The following is a 22461-nucleotide window of genomic DNA, read 5'->3' on the forward strand; positions in this document are numbered from 1 at the left end:
CTGATTTGCTCTGGTGACAGGTCCCATCTCAAGAGGTTTTGGCGTGATGCGATATAACAGGAGGCTTGGAGCTGGCTGGTAATTTCGGCTCCTAATGTCATCCTCACTATGACTCATGGCCCAACAGCCCTGAAAGTTTAAAAAAAAAATTTTTTTTTGCATATTGAGATTCTAGTTCAAAGGTAGTTCATTATAAATTAAAAACAGGCAACAGACTTAAAGCATATTTTTGGAAGCGAGATAAAAGTCCTTCTTAAAGCCACCTTTATATATTTGCTGCTTCCTTTTTCCCCTCCATAACCCCTTCTCCCTTCCATATTAATCCATTTTCAGCATCAAAGGAATATTCAGAATAATGCAGACTCAAATGTACATTCACCCCCAGCAGCATCAGATGATGATCCTGCTTAGGGAAGAAGTCAGGCAGGTTTCATTAGTTTAGTTTGTGACCATTTCCAATTCCATTAAAAGGTACTCCTAAGCTTCTTGGTATATCCAACTGGTAAATTGTACTCCCAATTTCCATACCTCATTTGAACACAGTTACCATTTCTCAGTTTATACAGATATGGCTGCATACTGTGTAAAAGCCTCTGGATTTGCATATATAAAATATGCATAATAAAAGAAACCAGTTCTGAAGCTCGGGGCATGGAAAAAATTAGAGAACGGAACTTGAAAAAAGATTATATTTTGGAGGAATGAATCCAAACCAAGGATAGGAAAATACTGGCTTTGAATGTACTGGCATCCTTACCTCCTCATCTGCTCAGATAAACTTCAACTTAGTGGTATGAAGGAGAAGGATAGAGATTCAGGCAGCTGATGAATCGGGCCAAGAAAAACCCACATAGCCAAAATGTCCACCTGGAGAACACAGAAATACCTCAGTTATATGTAAAATAGTAGCTGACAGAGAACATAATTTTACGATAATTAAAAGAGAGTTTGCATTTGAGAAGTAAAATTTGCTTGATAGTGTTTAGTACCATAGAAAGGTCAACTCGCAGCTTCAGAAAAGCGACAGGAGGATTTTAAACCTTTGAGTCACTAAGAACAACTCTGGCAGATATTTACTGCCTGTCTCCCCATTTCAGCTGCATGAGTTTAAAGAACTGCATGTGTTGGTAAAGTATGGCAATTCAAGATCTTCAACAATAGCTAAAAATAAGTAACAATAGCTAAAAATAAGTAACAATACACATAGAGAGCACACTATTAAGAGGGACATTTCTTTAACATTATTCAATGTTAATTACCTATTTTTGTTAGCACTAGCCACTGTAGCTGTATAAATTTTATTGCAAAATCAGTCTGGTATGTGCATAAACTCTCAGATAGCTTTTGGCATACACTGCAGGGAGCATACATAAAAGGAGAAGCAATTTTGGCCTAAAGGAAAAAACAAGGCAAGAGGAAAATGCCAACAGTCTAGAAAGGGCTGCATGCAGAGCTTTTGTTTAAAGGCAAAGGTTTTTGTTAAGACTCCTTCAGTACGAGACATTTTAGCCTTGCCAAGATTATTTTTATGCAAGTCATAACTGAGAGACAACACTCCTATTTACATTTAATTATGAAGATTTTTTTTTCCTTGTTAACACAGCTTTGTCAAATGCTCCTATACCCATCTAGACAATATGTTTACTTTTCCTTTCTGCAGGCATACAGAAACACCAATGACCAGCATATTGACAATTTGCTAACTTTGAAAATGAAGCCTGAATAAAGAAAATTCCTTCCACTCCTATTCCATCTCTCCCCGATACCAATGAAGATCAGACACTAATGTTACCAGCAGCTTCTCCACTAGAACTTTGAATCCCATTTAGGGATTTATGACAAATGAAGCTGTTTTCATAAAATCAAAAGGATATAAAGTACAAGCATTCGGAGAACACCTTCATTTCCCAAACACCACTGATTACTACCCTGCAACTTCGTTACAGGACAACGCTTCATTAAGTCATGAGCTGCTTCCCTCTGGGCTATGCTATGTCTAGTCTTCTATTAATACAGTCCTGGTGCAACCTGAAGCTCAGCCTCCTCAAGACTACATTCAAGGCCTCAGAGAATATCAGAAAGAGGGCCAAATTGCGCAAAATTAAGGTGAAAAAATAAGATTTCTCTCTGTGTCAAGGTTTCACATATAAGTGAAGCAGAAGCACAAGAAAACAAGAACCTGAAACAGCTATGCTACAGTGCAGAATATGAGCAGTTACTCTCTTTCTAAAAGGCAAGTTCCCAGTCTCTATCTTCACCTGGTTGGTGCTACGTGCTTTAGAAATGCAGGTGCAGAGCAAAGCTTGGTCACTGACCAGCAAACTATTATCAGAAACACTGAAATAGTCACAGCACCTACTCTTTATATTAACCTGTCAAACGAGTCTAAAAAATAATTAAAATTGGACTGATTTCAAAAGCTTGAATTCAGGGTCCAGATAGCTCTAGAGCACTGCTTTTAAGTTAAAAGATTGGGTCACCTGATTTTATTAATATGTTGGCTAGTTGCATTGAAGAACATACAAACAAACTGTAATGCTTCATAAACTACCACCATACACGCAGGTGGTTGTCTATATCCGTTAAAGACCAAAAAAAAACAGATACAGAACAGTTACTGCCTTTTTGTGAAATGCTGATAGCCTGTCTCCTCCTCCTGAGGCAAAGAAACAGACATTTATATAGATTAATACAGGTTGTACCAGCTGAGAAAGACATGGTACTCTTTGTAACGTACCAAATCTCAGCACAATTCAAATTGCTCTCAAAAATCCCAGGGTAACACTTCAAGTGAAACAATCACCATATGTAACGACATAGAGATGCGTTATGTTGCTACCAGTCAACAAGATTTATACTTTGTGTCAACGTAACCCTCAGCAGATTAATGAAAAGCTACAAGCCAAGAAAAATATATGCAGAGGTAGAGTCCTGACCATTTCTCTCTTGGCTTAATATTTCATATTCTTGATCTACATAAAATTGTAAACAAATAAATTATCAAAACTTCAAGTATCATACTATACTAAAACTGGCAATACTATGTTAATATTTCTCTCTGCCATACAATTGAATAATATATAGCAAAGCAGGTATCTGCTCATGCTTCATCCTCTAATATGGTTTTAGGACTAAAATCCTGGTCCTTGAGTTCCCAACAAAACATAGATACTTATCATTACCACCTGAGTAGGTGGTGGTACTTAATAATTAGGCAATCTAATAATTAGGTAAATTGGGTAATAATTAGGTAAACTTTGCCTGGTTTGTTCAGGAAAGAAAGAAAGAAAGAAACAAAGCCAAATGCAAAATTAAAGGATGAGTATAAACAAGAAAAGACAGCATAAGTAAAATAACACGACTATTTTAGACTCACATTTGGTAAATAGCAGCAACATTATAGAAGAGCCAGATATTACTTTGGGCCAAACAATCTGAAGATGCTTCAGTTTAAATTAAACAGAATAATAATAATAAGAAGAAGAAGATCTGTAACTAAGGTTACATATATACTGCAGTCAATCAAATCAGGGTAAAATTGTTCTGTGTCTAATGAGCTGAGTAGTTCACACTGTTTCAGACACAACACTCAGATTTTTTGCAGGGCACAACTGTTGCCGTATTTAAAGATGCCTGCTGCATTAGAAGTATCACGCCCAGTAGCAGGACGGGCTCATGGTGTTCCTCTTCTCCCTTGTTCTCCCTCTGCTGCTTGTTTCTGTCCCTGTCTGCCACCCCAGCATGAGGAGAGTATAGCTATCTGCAGGGCCATGCTTTGGAAAGAGCCAGAGCAGCATCCACATCTTTAGTCTAGAGATTCAGGATGACTCTTGTCCTTAAATTTACATAAGGTTAAACACCAGGAAATTAAAATAACTATTAATGCTAAGAGGCAACACTCACAGGAGAACAAATTAATATAAATCGTCCTGGAATACTTTAAAGCTAGAAATAAAGAGACATTTGTAACAATCGGGGCAATGAGATTCTCAAATAGCTGCCTAACAAGCACAAGCCTAGACTTCTAAGTCACAGATTGCACTCAGATATATTAGAGATTGCTATTTTTGCCAGACAATTTATTTTGCTAACAAATCTCTAATTTGATTACTTGTTGCTTCTGGACAATATAAATTTAATTTGACTTTAGAAAGGAGAAGGACTTTTGTAATACTTTCCTAGAGCACTACAGGGTATTGCGGATGAGCAAAGCAATTAAATTTATTAGCAGATTTTTAACTCATGCATTAAGTTTTTTTAAACATTTACGTAAGTCTGTTTTTGTTTCGAAAGACTGTTCCATGGCAGGAACGTGCCCCTTTTTAATAGGCCACTATGAAAAAGCTAAAGCCCCACAACCTACGAAACAAAATCAGCAAAGGGCAAAAGTAGCTTTAGAAAATGAAAAAAAAAAAAAAAAAAAGACACCACCCTAAACAAAAAGTCTACACGCATGTTCACAATATGCTCCTACTATTGCTATTTACTTAATAACCTAGTGAAGACTCAAGTTTGGTATCTCATTCAATGCTGATTACCTATTAATAACCATAATTCCATCCAAGATGCTTTAATAGCTCTATTAGTTTTCAAATTAATCTTCACCCAAACAGCATTACTTACAGAGTAATTTAGGTGTTATTTACATATGGATTTTTGGGAAAAAACACACACAGCCAGGTTTATTGTACTTGCTCATAAGTCTGACAGCTCCATACAGCCATGCAAAAATCAAAGTATATTGGATTAGACAGAAATGCTAGAAAATTCTATTCCCTGCTGACATGAGAGGCCTGGGACAACAGCTTCGAGAGTAAAATGGGAGCAAAGACAGAAGACTAATAAAAGAAAGAAAAAAGCCTGATGTTCATCACTGAACATTTATTCTTCCAAGCTTTATGCATATCGTGTTTTGTTTAAACTCCATCTTATGCTTTTTGTGCATTTCCAGAAGTCAAAAAGATTATTGTTATTTTGGAAAATATATCAAAATGTAAAAGTGTCTTTCAAACACAAACCACCAAAATACTTTGGCATCTTCTTATGTTTAAATAGTGTGAAGGCAAATAGATTCAAAGACATTTCTTTAGCTGTACCTTATACACATGTTGCAGAGCACTCCTAGTGATATATAAGTAAGAATAGATTGGAAAACCCTTCTGAACACAAGCAATTTATTTTTCAAATAGCAATTTACTGTATGGAGCTTTGCAAAAGCTGTTAAATTTCAGAGCACGAACAAGACAACAACCCCTTTAATCTTTTTATGCTTTGAAATAGCAGTTACTAAAGACTTGCAAGTCTTTGGTGCCACATCAGGAATAGATGCTAGAAGGCAGCATCACACACACAGAGGACAGTCACCAGGTACCTACCAGGCACCTTCACACACCTCCATGTTTTCACTCCGCCTAGCAGGCTTGCTTAAAAAAAGGGCCATTAAAGCAATATGAAACCTGACAGGTTGCCTCAGGACCAACTATTTCATGCTTGAATAACATACCATATGTTGGCATTTTCCTGAAAGTAAGACTCAAGTGCCACCAAATATACATAAATAGCAGCAGGCAGGCATAGTTTGGTAAAGCTGAACACTGGCCAAGCAACTTTTTATTTTTTAATTAAAATCTTCTGGAGACATTAAAAACAAACACAGTGAGTACTCAGCAGCCTCTAATAACAGTACCAATAACAGGTGCACCAATAACAGCAAAGTAATTGATTTTAGGTGGGAAGCTGTACATATGTGCAACATATATGGCACAAATCTCTAGGCAGTCTTCCACTGTAGTTAAATTCTCTCTTTTTTCTTCACCCATAGTCTTTAAATAAAAGGAATTTGGAAACTGGTCTGACTGACTTTCGTAGGAGGAAGCGATTTCCACACAGCAGCCTGGGCTGACTGTTGGCAGGAGTCATGGCACTGCTTCTGCAGTGTCTGACGCCCTCCATCCCCACTCCTGAAACCATGGTACCCATGGCTCTAACACGAGAGCTCACTAGGACAACACAACTGGGCTTTGAATCCCACCTTGTGAACAGGGGGAAAATATATATATATATTTATATATATATAATATAATATATATATATTATATATATATATATATATTGCTTTTAAGGCCCTACAGCTCTCAGGTGTTGCTGCAAATAAGCATCTATGAATATCATGGCAGCAACATAAACAAGAGGTAAAGTGCTTATTATATAGTGTAAGCCCCATGCACTGTTACCACTAAGATATCCCAGTACTTGAATGCAATCAGATAATGCACAAATGCTGGCGGACCCTGGCTAAGAAAAAAAGGGACGCTGCTGGACAGAGAAAACTATGGAGGAAGGTCTATAAACACTGAGAATTTTTCTGATTTACAGCCACAGTGAATCAATTCAGCCTGTAACATGGGAATGCCCTTTGACTTCCTATTGATGCTAAGTCTCACACAGTTGAAATGAAGAGTTGAGGAGAGAAAAACTGTGGGCTCAGAACGATCCAATGTGAATCAACCTGAAAAAAAACATTTATTGAAACAAAGCCGTCCCTTATATACCAGTTCCTCCCGTCTCATCTGATTGGCTAGAGTCTTTCTCCTGATTGGTTGTTGTCAGGCTCCGTCAATCTTCCCTTAGGTCGCAGGTTCCAAGTAACCTTTTGTTCTGGGCCACGTGCTTACTCCAATGTCTGATATGGCTGGTTCATCGGGCGGCCATTTTCTTCCAAGAACAACTCAACAAAGAGTGACGCTTTTTGCCAGCACTAGTTGGTTGGAAAACTCTGTACCTTCACAGCACACAGTGACCTCATCTCTCACTTGCACCTTTTTAAGGCACTGCTCTCCTCTGGGAAGACAGTGAATTACACTAGACCACGATCATTTCAATGCTTGCAAATTCCTACCAGTGCTCAATACTACTGCGCATCTGCTCAGCAATACAAAACACTCAAGCCTGGTTTTTGCTTCCATTTGCTTTGCGATTTAACAACAACGTTAAATGTTTCCCAGGCTAGTTTCAGGACATCTAGAAAATTATTTCAGTATGAAAACTACGGGCAAGAACTTCACTGAGGTGACACTCCACAGAAGACAAAGAGGGTATCTGTAGTAAAGACGGAACTTCCTTAGATGGTATGAGGAAAGCACCCCACCAAATTACCCTTCACCCAGAAGGAAAAATGTACTCTCCCTAGCCTTAGCTCTTCTAAACACACACACAGGGTGTGCTGGAAGGGGGTCACGACTCACAGATCTACCTGAATTCTTGAAAGGACTTGCAATAGTCAGAGACCTATTAATGCTGCCTATTAGATTTCTAAAGACTTTTTACTAAAATCTCCAAAAGAAACCAAGCTGCTGCGAGACATTTATCTTGCGGATAAATGACTGAAAGATCGGAAAGCCACAGGGAGACAGCTGTTCGTTTTTCTGAATGAAAGTAGTGTAGGGATGAAATAGTTAATGTAGAGTGTACTAATAAGCTAGTCAATACTTAGTCTCGAGGTGCAAGGACTCTTGATAATTGGCAAGACAGGTGGCTCTGCATGGAGGGGTTACCTATCTGCAAGGACTCCTGATATATGGCAGGTCAGGACGTTCTGCATGAAGGGATTGCCTATCTACAAGGACTCCTGATATATGGCAAGTCAGGATGATCTCCGTGGAGGGGTTGCTTATCCAGAGGTCCCAGTCAGCAATAAATTATAGATAACGTTGACATGAAAGCAGAACAGGAAAACAGGAGGGGGAACATTTTTGGGGTAAGAACGGTATAAAAGAGGGACGCCCGAAGTGGTCGGGGTCCGTGGTGTGACCCCTGCATGGGAAAGCCCGGACCCCAGCTAGCTGGTAATACTTATTATCTTTCTCCTATTATTAAAAAGCGCAATATATATCGATGGTGTTTGCCTCTTTCTCCGTCAATTCGAAAACCGGACCCAACATTTGGGGGCTCGTCTGGGAGTCGAATACGAGAAAGAAGAAAAAAATAAAGATAATAAGTCAAGGGAGGCCTCAGGGGGTGAGGGTGAGCCGACAGAAATCCAGGTGGACGCACCGAAGGATAGTCGGCTGGAGCCTGAGGGAGACGTCCCTCAGACTCCCAGGAAAAGGAAGGGTGGTTGGTTGGGAATACCGTTTCTCCTTGACGAAGGGAGACCGGTTTGGGAAGGGCGAATTCTGTTAATAATCGCCCTTACTGGTTTACTGGCAGTTGTATTAATTTTGGTTTTAAGTGACGAGCTTGATAAAATGGGACAAGGGAAATCCACCCCTTTGTCATTTATGTTAAATCATTTTGGATATGTTAAGCATCGGGCACATGATTTATCTGTAGAAGTGTATAAAAACCGATGGGAGATAATTTGTAAAAGTGAGTGGCCAAGTTTTGACGTAGGCTGGCCGAGAGAGGGAAGTTTAGATTTAGAATTGGTAAGGAAAGTAAAAGAGGTAATAATGAGACCTGGGTCGGAAGGACATCCAGATCAATTTCCATATATAATCACCTGGGAGGATTTGGTTTTACATCCACCCCCATGGTTGAAACCTTTTGTGGGGGGGAATGGAAAGGATGAAAAGGTTGATATTTACTTAATGAAAAAGGAAGGGGAAAAGGCAGTATTATCAGATTCGACTTTATATCCAGAAATATTGGATGAAGGAAGTGGGCATAATCCCCCCCCTTACGCACCTCTGCCCGAGGCACGAAGGGAGGTGAGTAGTAGTGATCAAAGGAGGGAGGGAGGGGAAGACAGGGGCCCAGCGTTTGGGACTCCATCGCACCAAAGGGGAGACGAGGGAGGTGTGTCAAGCACCTCTCAAGCTTTCCCAGTTAGAGCAATTGGAACAACAGGGCCTCAGGGATAGCGTACGTATCAATACTGGCCATTCTCTTCTAGTGACTTGTATAATTGGAAAAGTCAAAACCCCTCTTTTTCCGAGAAGCCGGGAGCATTGATTGATTTATTAGAATCCATCTTGTTTACACATAACCCTACCTGGGATGACTGTCAGCAGCTTTTAAAAGTGCTGTTTACGACCGAAGAGCGTGAGAGGATCCTGACCGAGGCACGAAAGTTGGTGCCGGGAGAGGACGGGAGACCCACCGGGCAGCAGAACCTTATCGATGAAGGATTCCCATTGGTAAGACCACCGTGGGATTTTGAGCAACCCGAAGGTAGGGAGCGTCTCCGAACATAACGGCAAACGTTGATGGCAGGGTTGCGGGCGGCGGCGCATAACTTAAGTAATTGCTGTCAGGCAGGAAGCCGAAGAAACCCCTGCCACTTTCTTAGAGAGAATATTAGAGGCGTTTAGACAATTCACTCCTTTAGATCCTATCCTGCCTTAGGTGTGAGCAGGTGGATGACCTGCTCAGCCTGGTGGCGGAGCTAAAGGAGGAGGTAGAACGGCTGAGGGCCATCAGGGAATGCAAAAGGGAAATAGACTGGTGGAGCTGCATCCTGCAGTCTTCCCAGGAAAGCTACCCTGAGAACTCCCCAATTCAGTCAGAAAGTCCAGTGCCCTCTTGCCCTAGGGTAGAGGGGGTGGACTTAACAGTATCCAGGGACGACCAACAATGGAAACGGGTCCCCACTCGAGGTGGCAGAAGATCCCCTCCACAGCCCACCTCACCTCCACCGGTGACCACGTTCAACAGGTACGAGGCCCTGGAACATGTGAATCAGATAGAGGAGGCCTTGAACCAAGGCCCGTCTAAGGGGATCTCTACAGAGGGGCAGTCTAATCCATGCAGCAAGGCTGCTCCCCCTAAAGTGAAAAGGAGCACCCGGAAGAAGCGGCGGGTGATCGTCGTGGGTGACTCCACGCTGCAGGGCACGGAGGCACCGATATGTAGACCGGACCCCTCATCCAGAGAGGTCTGCTGCTTGCCTGGGGCCAAAATAAAGGATGTCACAGAAAGGCTCCCAAGAATTGTTCATGAGTCTGACTATTATCCTCTACTATTGTTTCATGTGGGTGCTAATGATGCCATGGGGAAAATGAGGGACGTCAAGCAAGACTTCAGAGCCCTAGGGATGGCCATCAAAGGTACAGGTGCCCAGGTGGTGTTCTCCTCCATTCTGCCAACGAGGGGAATGGACTCAAGGAGGAGAAGGCGGATATGGCAGCTTAACAACTGGCTGCGCCGCTGGGCCTGGCAACAGGGTTTTGGCTTCTATGACCATGGGTCTCTGTTTGATGACCAACAGCTAGTGGGGAATGATGGGACTCATCTTAGCAAGAGGGGCACACGTCTCTTTGCAAAAAGGCTGGCCAACCTGGTTAGGAGGGCTTTAAACTAGGCAAGAAGGGGGAAGGGGAGTGGCACACTGACACGGCAAGCAGTACCGCACAGCCCAGGTCAGATGGCGTCCAGCGGGAGTATGGTAGTGGGGAAGTGAGGATAGGAAATGATCCCGGAGTGTCCTCTTTCACCCCTCCTGGGAAACCTGTGGCCTCTGTTGCTTCCCTGAAATGCCTGTATACCAATGCGCGAAGCATGGGGAATAAGCAGGATGAACTGGAGATCTGTGTGCGGTCCCAGCGTCATGATCTCATCGGAATCACAGAGACGTGGTGGGATAGCTCGCATGACTGGAGCGCTGCCATGGAAGGCTATGTGCTCTTTAGGAAGGACAGGCTGGGAAGGCGAGGTGGTGGAGTTGCTCTTTATGTGAGAGAGCAACTGGAATGCATGGAGCTCGACCTGGGAGTCGAGGATGAGCGAGTTGAGAGCTTGTGGGTAAGGATTAGAGGGCAGGCTAATGTGGGAGACACTGTGGTGGGTGTCTGCTACAGGCCACCTGACCAAGACGAGGAGGTTGATGAGGCCTTCTATAGGCAGCTGGATGTTGCCTCACGGTCACAGGCCCTGGTTCTCATGGGGGACTTCAACTACCCCGACATCAACTGGGAGGACAACACAGCCAGGCATAAGCAGTCCTGGAGGTTCCTGCAGAGCGTCGACGATAACTTTTTGACGCAGGTTGTGGAGGAGCCGACGAGGAGAGGTGGGCTACTGGACCTCGTGCTATCAAATAGGGAGGGCCTAGTAGGAGATGTTAAGGTGGGGGGCAGCCTCGGCTGCAGTGACCATGAGTTGGTGGAGTTCAGGATTCAACGAGGAGGAGGCAGGGCTGTAAGTAGCCTTGCAACGATGGACTTCAGGAGGGCCAACTTTAGCCTCTTCAGAGACCTCCTCGGTAGAATCCCATGGGCTAGTGCTCTAGAAGGAAGGGGGGCCCAAGAGAGCTGGTTAGTTTTCAAGCGGCACTTCCTCCACACCCAGCAACAGTGCATCCCTGTGTGTAGGAAGGGAGGCAGAGGGGGCAGGCGACCTGCGTGGATGAGCCGGGAGCTTGTGGCAATGCTCAAGCGGAAGGCAGCGGTATACAGAATGTGGAAAAAAGGACAGGCCCCCTGGGAGAAATACAGGAACGTAGTCAGGGAGTGCAGAGATGCGACAAGGAAAGCTAAGGCACGTCTGGAAGGCAAGCTGGCAAGGGACGTTAAAAATAACAAAAAAAATTTCTTCAAATACATTAACAGCAAAAGGAAGATCAGGGAAAACGTGGGTCCGCTGGAGGACGGGATGGGCACCTTGGTTACAAATAACACAGAAAAAGCAGAGTTGCTCAATGCCTTCTTTGCTTCGGTGTTTACCAAGGGCAGCCCTTTAGAGCCCCAGGCCCTAGAGACAAGAAAAGAAGCTGGTGGAGAGGAAGACTTGCCCTGGGTAGAGGAAGATTGGGTCAGAGAGCACCTAAGGAACCTCGATACCCACAAATCCATGGGCCCTGATGGGATGCACCCCAGAGTGCTGCGGGAGCTGGCAGATGCCATAGCTAAGCCGCTCTCCATCATCTTTGAAAGATCCTGGAGAACGGGGGAGGTGCCGGAAGACTGGAAGAAGGCCAATGTCACGCCAGTCTTCAAAAAAGGCAAGAAGGAGGACCCAGGCAACTACAGGCCAGTCAGCCTCACCTCCGTCCCCGGAAAAGTGATGGAACGGCTCATACTGGCCGTTGTCTCCAGGCACATGGAGGACAAGAAGGTGCTCAAGAGTAGTCAGCATGGATTCACCAAGGGGAAATCTTGCCTGACTAACCTGATAGCCTTCTATGATGAAATGACCGGCTGGATAGAGGAGGGGAGAGCGGTGGATGTCGTCTATCTCGACTTCACCAAGGCTTTTGACACCGTCCCTCACAACATCCTCCTGGGCAAGCTCCGGAAGTGTGGGATAGATGAGTGGACAGTGAGATGGATTAGGAACTGGCTGGATGGCAGGGCCCAGAGAGTGGTGATCAGCGGTGCAGAGTCTAGTTGGAGGCCTGTGGCTAGTGGGGTCCCCCAGGGGTCAGTCCTTGGTCCAGTCCTGTTCAATTTATTCATCAATGACCTGGATGAAGGCACAGAGTGCTCCCTTAGCAAGTTTGCTGATGATACCAAACTGGGAGGAGTAGCTGATACCCCAGAGGGCTGTGCTGCCATCCAGAGGGACCTGGACAGACTGGACAACTGGGCGGTGAAAAACCTCATGCAATTCAACAAGGCCAAGTGCAAGGTCCTGCACCTGGGGAGGAATAACCCCAGACACCAGTACAGGCTGGGGACCGACCTTGTGGAGAGCAGCTCTGCAGAGAAAGACCTGGGTGTCATGGTGGATGATAAGTTGACCATGAGGCAGCAGTGTGCCCTCGTGGCCAAGAAGGCCAATGGAATCCTGGGCTGCATTAAGAAGAGCATCTCTAGCAGGTCGAGGGAGGTGATCCTGCCCCTCTACTCAGCCCTGGTGAGGCCGCATCTGGAGTACTGTGTCCAGTTCTGGGCTCCACAGTACAAGAGGGATGTGGAGCTGCTGGAGAGAGTCCAGCGCAGGGCTACGAGGATGATCAGGGGCCTGGAACATCTGCCCTATGAGGAGAGGCTGAGGGAGCTGGGCCTGTTCAGCCTGGAGAAGAGAAGGCTGAGAGGGGATCTAATCAGTGTATATAAATACCTCAAGGGAGGGAGTGCAGAGGACGGGGATGGTCTCTTTTCAGTGGTGGCCACTGATAGGACTAGAGGAAATGGCCGGAAACTGAAACATCAAAAATTCCATAGGAACTTAAGGAAAAATTTCTTAACAGTGAGGGTGACAGAGCACTGGAACAGGCTGCCCAGAGAGGTTGTAGAGTCTCCTTCTCTGGAGATCTTCAAAACCCGCTTGGACACAGTCCTGGGCCACGTGCTCTAGGTGTCCCTGCGTATGCAGGGGGGTTGGACTAGATGATCTCTAGAGGTCCCTTCCAACCCTAAGCATTCTATGATTCTATGATTCTATGATTCTATGAAGGAGGAGAATCGGGCAGCTGTCATCTTGGCATTTGTAAATCAAGCTGCACCAGATATAAGAAGGAAATTATAAAAGATTGAGAGGTTGGGGGAGCAAACTTTACAGGATCTTTTAAAAGTAGCAGAAAAGGTGTATAACAACAGGGAGACTCCAGAAGAAAAACAGGAAAGAATGAGGAGGGAAGATCGGGAATACCAGGCAAAAGAAAATCGGAGAAATCAAAGGGAAATGGCTAGGAGATTTTTTGAAGCAGGAGAAAAATCAGGGAGGCAAAGAAGGGGACCACCACCCCCCAGAGGAGTTGGGGCACGGTTAGGAAGGGATCAATGTGCAATTTGCAAAAAGAAAGGACATTGGAAAAATAAGTGTCTGGAAAAAGGAGAAAGGGGCCATCTAGAGTACTGAAAGGATATTGGAAAAATGATTGTCCAGAAAAAAGAGAAGGGGGGTCACCTAGCGTACTGGTGGCAAATGAAGATAGCGACTGAAGGGGCCGGGACTCGGAACCCTTCCCCGAGTCTTGGATAGAATTAGAAATGGAAGGGAAACGTGTAAAATTTCTGGTAGATACAGGGGCTGAATATTCAGTGGTAAATGAAGCAGCAGGGAAGCTATCGACAAAGAAAACTCGAGTACAAGGGTAAATGGGAGTAAGGGGTATCGGTGGACAGCAGAAAGGAAAGTAGATGTAGCTAATAGACAGATCACGCACTCTTTCTTGTATATACCGGAGAGTCCGGTACCATTAATGGGCCGGGATCTCCTAACTAAATTAGGGGTAAGGATATATTTTGAGGATGATGGAATAAAAATCAATGACCGGGAAGGACGACCGATACAGGTCCTGACCGTTAGATTAGAGGACAAATATAGACTGTATAAAGAGAGGAAGGAAGAAATTGGACCAGAAACTCAAAAATGGATGAGGGAAATCCCAGAAGCATGGGCAAAGAATTCGGGAGTAGGAAGAGTTAAAAGGAAAATTCCTCTGGTCGTGGAATTGAAATCAGGAGCTCACCCGATTAGGGCTAGACAGTACCCAATGACCCCTGAAGCTCGACAAGGAATAGCAAAGCACATTAAAAGGTTACTGGAAGCTGGCATTCTGCGTAAATGCAAATCTCCATGGAATACTCCTCTGCTGCCAGTAAAGAAGCCCGGAGGAGATTTCAGGCCAGTTCAAGATTTGAGAGAAGTTAACAAAAGAGTGGAGGATGTGCATCCTACGGTCCCGAATCCATACACTCTGTTAAGTACAATGCCACCAGATATGGGATGGTATACGGTTTTAGACTTAAAGGATGCTTTTCTTACCATCCCCCTGACAAAACAGAGCCAGGAAATGTTTGCTTTTGAATGGGAAGATCCCGAGAGCGGATACAAGGGTCAGTTAACTTGGACCCGATTACCACAAGGGTTCAAAAATTCACTGACTTTATTTAATGAAATACTGCAGGAAGATTTGAGTGAATTCAGGAGACAGAATCCTAGTGTGAAATTGCTTCAGTATGTGGATGATCTGCTGCTAGCGGCAAGAACAAAAGAGGAGTGCGAGGAAGGAACAAGGAAGTTGTTGCAAGAATTAAATAAACTAGGATACCGAGTAAGTGCTAAGAAAGCTCAGCTATGTAATCCGGAAGTAACATATCTGGGATATAAGATACAAGATGGTAGGAGATGGCTAACTGATGCCATGAAAGAGACTGTTCTTCGGATTCAGGAACCCAAATCTCCAAGAGAGGTTCGAGGATTTTTGGGGACGGTGGGATACTGCCGTTTGTGGATACCTGGGTTCGCAGAAAAAGCGAAACCTCTGTATGAGGCGAGTCGAGAGAAACCAGACTGGCAGTGGACAGAAGCTATGAGAAAATCTTTTGAGGAACTGAGATTAACCCTGCTAGAGGCCCCTGCACTTGCACTCCTGGACCCAGCCAAGGATTTTCACTTATATGTGAGCGAAAATGCGGGAGTTGCTAAGGGAGTGTTAACGCAGAATCAAGGCCCTTGGAAAAGGATAGTGGCGTACTTATCAAAAAAATTAGATCCAGTTGCCGCAGGGTGGCCCTCGTGTCTTAGAATTATTGCAGCCGTGGCAATGATGGTTAAGGACGCGGACAAACTCACGTTTGGGCAAAAACTGTATGTAACGGCTCCTCATTACGTAGAGGCATTACTCAAACAGCCGCCTGAAAGATGGATAACAAATGCTAGGCTGACTCATTATCAAGCCTTGCTTTTAAACCCAGAAAGAATTATGTATACGTCCCCAATGACTTTGAATCCAGCCACTCTCCTACCTAACCCAGAGTATGAAACACCTGTGCATAATTGTCAAGAGGTGTTAGCTGAAACTACGACAGTGCGGGAAGATTTGAAGGATGGGCCAATGCAAGGAGGAAAAGTGTGGTTTACAGATGGAAGTAGCTTGGTCGAGCAAGGAAAAAGAAGGGTGGGAGCTGCAGTGGTAAATCAGAACGGAGAAATAGTTTGGAGCCAGCGTTTACCAGACGGCGCTTCGGCTCAGAGAGCGGAACTGAAGAACAAAGTGCTGGAGAAGGATATTACGATACAGGAGGAAGAATGTTAATTCCCAAGCGGATGGGACAGAGGATGGCGCAGCAGTTACATAGTACCACACACTTGGGGGAAAGAAAAATGGGACTGTTAATAGAAAAGTTCGGGTTGAGATTCCAAGATCAGAGGAAAATATTAAGAGGGATAATAGAAGGGTGTCAAGCATGTCAGGAAATGAAGCCATCAAGGGTCAGAAAGGTGCATGAAGGTATAAGGGAAAGAGGTGGTGAACCTGGAAGGCATTGGGAAGTAGATTTTACGGAAATAAAACCAGGTAAATACAGATATAGATATCTGTTGGTATTAGTAGACACCTTTTCGGGGTGGGTGGAGGCCTTCCCCACTAAGCAAGAAACAGCCCAGGTGGTAGCGAAAATACTTTTGGAAGAAATAATCCTCAGATATGGGGTACCGGTGAGCATTGGGTCTGATAATGGACCAGCTTTTGTGGCAAGGGTTACACAGGAATTAGCCCGAGCACTGGGAACAAACTGGAAATTACATTGCGCATATAATCCTCAAAGTTTGGGTCAGGTGGAAAGGGTGAACAGAACTTTAAGGGAAACCCTTGCTAAGCTAGTAAAAGAGACTGGAGAGAACTGGGTAACAATGCTACCTTTTGCCCTTTACCGGGCCCGGATAACTCCATATGTATTAGAATTTACACCATTTGAAATAATGTTTGGGACCCTGCCCCCAGTATATCCGTTAGATATAAGGAAAGGAATAACTAAGAACTCAGGAGTGGGGAAAGAGATGCAAATCTTAAAAGAAATACAAGATGAATTATTCCCATTACTACGAAACTGGTATAAAAGAAATCAGAAGGGGTCGGAAGTGAACATCGAACCTGGAGATTGGGTGTGGGTGAAGAGGCATAACCCAAAAACATTAGAAAGCAGATGGAAGGGACCTTACGTAGTAATTTTAGTAACACCCACTGCCGTTAAGGTCGATGGAATAGGACATTGGATTCACCATTCCCACGTCCGGAAGTTGAACAAAGAAGAGCAGAAGAAAGCAGAGGAGTGGGAGGTCCGAAGGAATAGCAACAATCTTTTGAAAAAGAAAAATGTACAGTAGCACAATTTGGGTGATTATGGTCCTGTCAATTACGATTTTGAAGTGTTCTGATGGAATATATAAAATAGAGAAGTAATATGTGGGTGACTTGGGCAAATAACACGGGGAATCAGGAATTCTGCCTGTCCCTCACCACCGCTAGTAATCCATTCAGAACCTGCTTGTTTGGGAAGCCGGGATTTGATGAAAACAGTTTTAAAAAGGTAACTACGGGAAATTGTTCAGGGGTAGTAAATGCCTCGGAATGTGCCGTAAGGTTAATTAAGGGATTAAATACCTCATTGCCTTGGGACCCCCAAGAGCTCAATTTGATGGGGGCACAAGCGATTGGAAATAGCTCTGATAACTGGACCCAAACTTGTTTTATGTTTGGAGATAAATTTTTCGGAGAAAAAGGGGCCGCAAGACTCTCGGCACAGACGTCTAAGATGGGTAAAGAAGCTCTTGAATTGGAAGGGTGGGAAGTTACAGGTTGGACAGATGTATCCCCAGACCCAATGTTTGACTGGTACCCTGTTGGGAAATTTTGTGGACAAAACTACTCCAAGGGGCCTGCTAGGTGGATCGAAGAAGATGACGTGTATGAAGGGGGAGGGGAACCATTAGGAGCTTATGGAGGAGATGTACAGGCAGAATCGGCTGATAGTGCATCTTTTCTATGGAACAATGACACCGCCAAAGCCTTACCAGACGGAGTATTTCTGATTTGTGGAGATAGAGCATGGCAGGGAATACCTAAGAATGCCTATGGGGGACCGTGTTATTTAGGGCAACTGGCAATGATAGCCCCGTCGTTAACTATGAAGCAGGAACAAAGAAGGCAAAAGCGTTCCCTTGGTTTAACACCGGAATGTAATGATAACGTACAATTAATATCTGTAACTGCGCGGGTCGCCTTAGCTATCTTTGTACCAGGAGCTGCAGCAGGAAATGCATTAAGAGAACTTTCGAAGTTAGCCTGTTGGAGTGAGAAGCAAGCAAATGTGACAACCGAAGTATTGGAACAACTCCTGCTCGATCAGAATAGCCTGCGACATGCACTACTACAGGATAGGGCGGCTATAGACTTCTTGCTCCTCGCGCATGGGCATGGATGTGAAGAGTTTGAAGGACTTTGTTGTTTTAACCGTCTGATCATAGCCAATCGATTCACCAACAATTGCGCTGGCTCAAGGAACACACTCAGAAGATAACACGGGAAGAAGGACTGATGGACGGAGGGCTAGAGTCATTGTTTGGAGGGTTACCTGGGTGGATATCAGGACTGATAAAAGAAGGATTGCGCATATTTGTAATTCTGTTATTGCTGTTACTATGTATCTGTATAATATGGAAATGTGTAATGGGGGTTCATAGAATCATAGAATCATAGAATGCTTAGGGTTGGAAGGGACCTCTAGAGATCATCTAGTCCAACCCCCCTGCATACGCAGGGACACCTAGAGCACGTGGCCCAGGACTGTGTCCAAGCGGGTTTTGAAGATCTCCAGAGAAGGAGACTCTACAACCTCTCTGGGCAGCCTGTTCCAGTGCTCTGTCACCCTCACTGTTAAGAAATTTTTCCTTAAGTTCCTATGGAATTTTTGATGTTTCAGTTTCCGGCCATTTCCTCTAGTCCTATCAGTGGCCACCACTGAAAAGAGACCATCCCCGTCCTCTGCACTCCCTCCCTTGAGGTATTTATATACACTGATTAGATCCCCTCTCAGCCTTCTCTTCTCCAGGCTGAACAGGCCCAGCTCCCTCAGCCTCTCCTCATAGGGCAGATGTTCCAGGCCCCTGATCATCCTTGTAGCCCTGCGCTGGACTCTCTCCAGCAGCTCCACATCCCTCTTGTACTGTGGAGCCCAGAACTGGACACAATACTCCAGGGTTATGGAAAAAGCTACGAATTGAGTTAATTCTATGCATATAATGCTTATGCAACAAACTCAGAAGAATCGAGAAAGGATTCTCTGATATGAACAAAAGAAAAAGGGGGGAATGTAGGGATGAAATAGTTAATGTAGAGTGTACTAATAAGCTAGTCAATACTTAGTCTCGAGGTGCAAGGACTCTTGATAATTGGCAAGACAGGTGGCTATGCATGGATGGGTTACCTATCTGCAAGGACTCCTGATATATGGCAGGTCAGGACGTTCTGCATGAAGGGATTGCCTATCTACAAGGACTCCTGATATATGGCAAGTTAGGATGATCTCCGTGGAGGGGTTGCTTATCCAGAGGTCCCAGTCAGCAATAAAATATAGATAACGTTGACATGAAAGCAGAACAGGAAAACGGGAGGGGGAACATTTTTGGGGTAAGAACGGTATAAAAGAGGGACGCCCGAAGTGGTCGGGGTCCGTGGTGTGACCCCTGCATGGGAAAGCCCGGACCCCAGCTAGCTGGTAATACTTATTATCTTTCTTCTATTATTAAAAAGCGCAATATATATCGATGGTGTTTGCCTCTTTCTCCGTCAATTCGAAAACCGGACCCAACAAGTAGGTGACTAGTGGAGCCCCACAGGGTTCCTTGCTAGGTTCTTTAGTCTTTAACATATTTATACTGCATCTAGAAAAAGGTAGGATGAATGAAGTGACAAAACCTACTGATGATAAATGCAGGGTACTCAAAGCAGCCACATAAAGTTGTGACAGGATCTCACAACACTGAGTAAACACTAAAATAATTAAAAATGAATTTCTATCTTAATAAATGTGAAGTAACATAATTGTGAAGTAACAATAATGAGCTCTGAATTACCCTAATGATTTGGAAAGAGATTCTGAAGTTAAAACAGTTCCATGAAATCATCAGGCAAAAGGCAGCTGAAAAGGGGCAAACAATAGGAGTGAGATGAGAAACAGAGAACAAAACAGAAATATTCATTATACCACTCCAAAATAAGTGAGGCATGCTCATACAGAGCATTTTGTGCAGTTCTACTCCTCCCAACATGTATGAACTCTCGTCTGCTCTTCTCCCACCTGCCCCAAAGCTTCTCCTCTTTTACAGAGTCACATACGTGTTGATAATGATCAGCTGAAGCACGGAATACATTACAGTCAGACAACAATTAGACCAGGATTCGTCATCATGGACAAAAACAAACAAGTATTTAAGAAATCTATATAATAACTAACATCCCAGAGAGGGTAGACCGGGATCATTTTTCCCTGTCTCTTCTAACATAAGACTCAAGAAGAGATCAAACACAATATTGGGCTGCAGGTTCAATATAGGTATTACTGGACAAATTGTAGGTAAAAAGTCTTTGACTTTGTTTTGAGAAGTCCCCAAGTCCTGGGGAACGTGACTATAAAAGTTCTCCCCTTGTCTCTTCATCTTCCACACCTCCCCCTGTTCCTTGCTGTTTTACTCCCCATTCAGAAAAAAGTTGAATAGCACTCAGAGTGCCTTTCTGATTATGAGAAAATTTATAGGTCTTGAATCTAAATTCTAATTTTCCAGAGTCCATATATATATTTATCTCCTTCTCAAAAATTGATTTTGAAAGAAAGATTCCATAATTCTTGAATCCTAGAAAACTATTTTAGGACACTGAAATTGTTTCGGTGTCTACTTTTAGTCTGTTTCTTTTCCATTATTGAGAATATCCTTAAAAAATAAAGTCTATTATTATTAGACTGCTAATTTAATTAATATACATTTTAGCTTATTTTTTCCCCATGTAATTAATTGAAATACTTTTAAATCTTTGAATATTTTTGATTTATGTTTTTAATGTTTTATGCAATGTAAGACAAGCTGCTTGAAATATGCTCAAAACTGTCATTTTTAAGTGACAGTTTGAAAACTGCCTCACTTTAAGATGCCACAGGGAGAAAGAGAATGTATCAGCATTTCCATGTTCACTTGGTTAACTCTGGCAAGTAACTAGGTCACTATCTGGCATTAGAAATAACCTTTGTTTTGTTTTTGTGTGTGTGTGTGTGTGGGGGGGGGGGCGTAACAATTATCTGGGCACACTCAAATGAAGACTGCCAAAAGAATTACAAATTAACAAACCACAGCAATCATTCCCAAACACACTCACAACAAAGAAGCAGTGAAAAACTAAAACCTGTACTTAATAAAAGCACTGAGGAACTGAAAGTTAGTGACTACATTTTCATGGTCTCTGCATCCTTCAGATACTTGTTTCTCTTGGACCCTAGGACAGCCAATGAAGGAAACTCCCCACTTGCCACGTCCCTTGCTACAGGGGCCCATTTTCTCCCACACCATGGCCTTGTGAGCCCACTCACAGCCAACACCTGTGATGAAGAGAACCACCTCACTCTTCACATTGCCTCGCAGGCCCTTTCACAGCCAGCACCCACCACAGGGCGAACCACCCAGCTCTTCACATTGCCTCGCAGGCCCTTTCACAGCCAGCACCTGTGATAAGGAGAACCACCCTGCTCTTTTCCTGACAGACCAGAAGGGGCGCCGCGGCTGCCCGCGCTGCCACGCTCGGCCCGTCAGGCCGCAAGTCGAGCCCATCCCCGCGGAACTGCGCGGCGTCCACCTGCGAGCCGCGCACAGCGCTAGCATAGGGAGGACGGCAGAGTCGGGGCCACTGTTACCGCTGCCGCCGCTGCCACCGCCAGGCAGCGCCTCCCCTTCCGCCGCTGCCGCCTCACGCCCTTCCTACCTCGCCCGCCCTCTCCCTTTTGGCAACCGGCGCGGACGGGGACGTCACTGCCCGTAGAGCTCGTTCTTCTCGCACAGTAAGGGAGGGATTCGTAGGGATGGGGGCGGTGGCGGAGAGAGGAAGTCGCTGCAGGGCCTCGGGGCATCACCGGGTGGGCCGGGGCGGTAATGTCGCTTGCGTCGCCTGTTGCTGCGGCTGCCGTTGTTCGGCGTGGGGGGAGTGGAACTGGGGAGACCCATGCGCGTTACCCTCCTCCTCCCCCAACTGGATACCGGGCGCGCTGCTAGAAAATAAAATAAAAATAAATAAGTCGAAACGGTTGGAGGAAAAATAGAAATGAAAGTTAGGGACTAAAAAATTTCCCCAAAGTTATGTAACTGCCAGCTGATGCTGAATGCAAATCAGAGCAAGCCGGGAGCGTGTCGCAGCTGACAAGCGCACACCGAGGTCGTGAAGCTCCAGTTGTGTCTGGAGCGAGCATGGGCCCTTCAGCACCTTTGGGCCCAAAGACAGGGCAGCTTCTGCTACAGCATATTCCGTCAGGTTGGCAGCTTTTCAAGTGATTTTGATACGAATGGGTGCTCCTCCTTCCGAGTGCACTTGCCTTTTAGTAATAAAAGCAAAGCCTTATCTTTCAGAAAAGTGAATGGCTTAAATAGTTCTCGGTGAATTCTCACAGAAAATCTGAGCAAATCTGCCCTCCTTTGCTGTATTTAAAGTAGGAGATCCCAGAGGTTCCCTGATACCCATCAAATGGCTAGTCTGAAATGTTGCTTTACTGGGCTTTCTAGTGAAGGGCATTTTAGTGGCTTGTGGGCACTTTTAAG

General features: G+C 44.5%; 1 pseudogene; it reads left to right on the forward strand.

Annotated features, from left to right (window-relative positions):
* Positions 1 to 17420: 17420 nt before the first annotated feature.
* On the forward strand, positions 17421 to 20023 carry LOC148593342 (uncharacterized; annotated as a pseudogene).
* The last annotated feature ends 2438 nt before the right edge of the window (positions 20024 to 22461 follow it).

The sequence above is a fragment of the Tinamus guttatus genome, unplaced genomic scaffold (assembly GCF_059628265.1).
Source record: "Tinamus guttatus ecotype Peru unplaced genomic scaffold, ASM5962826v1 Tinamus_guttatus_pri_ptg000415l, whole genome shotgun sequence".
Taxonomy (NCBI): Eukaryota; Metazoa; Chordata; class Aves; order Tinamiformes; family Tinamidae; genus Tinamus; species Tinamus guttatus.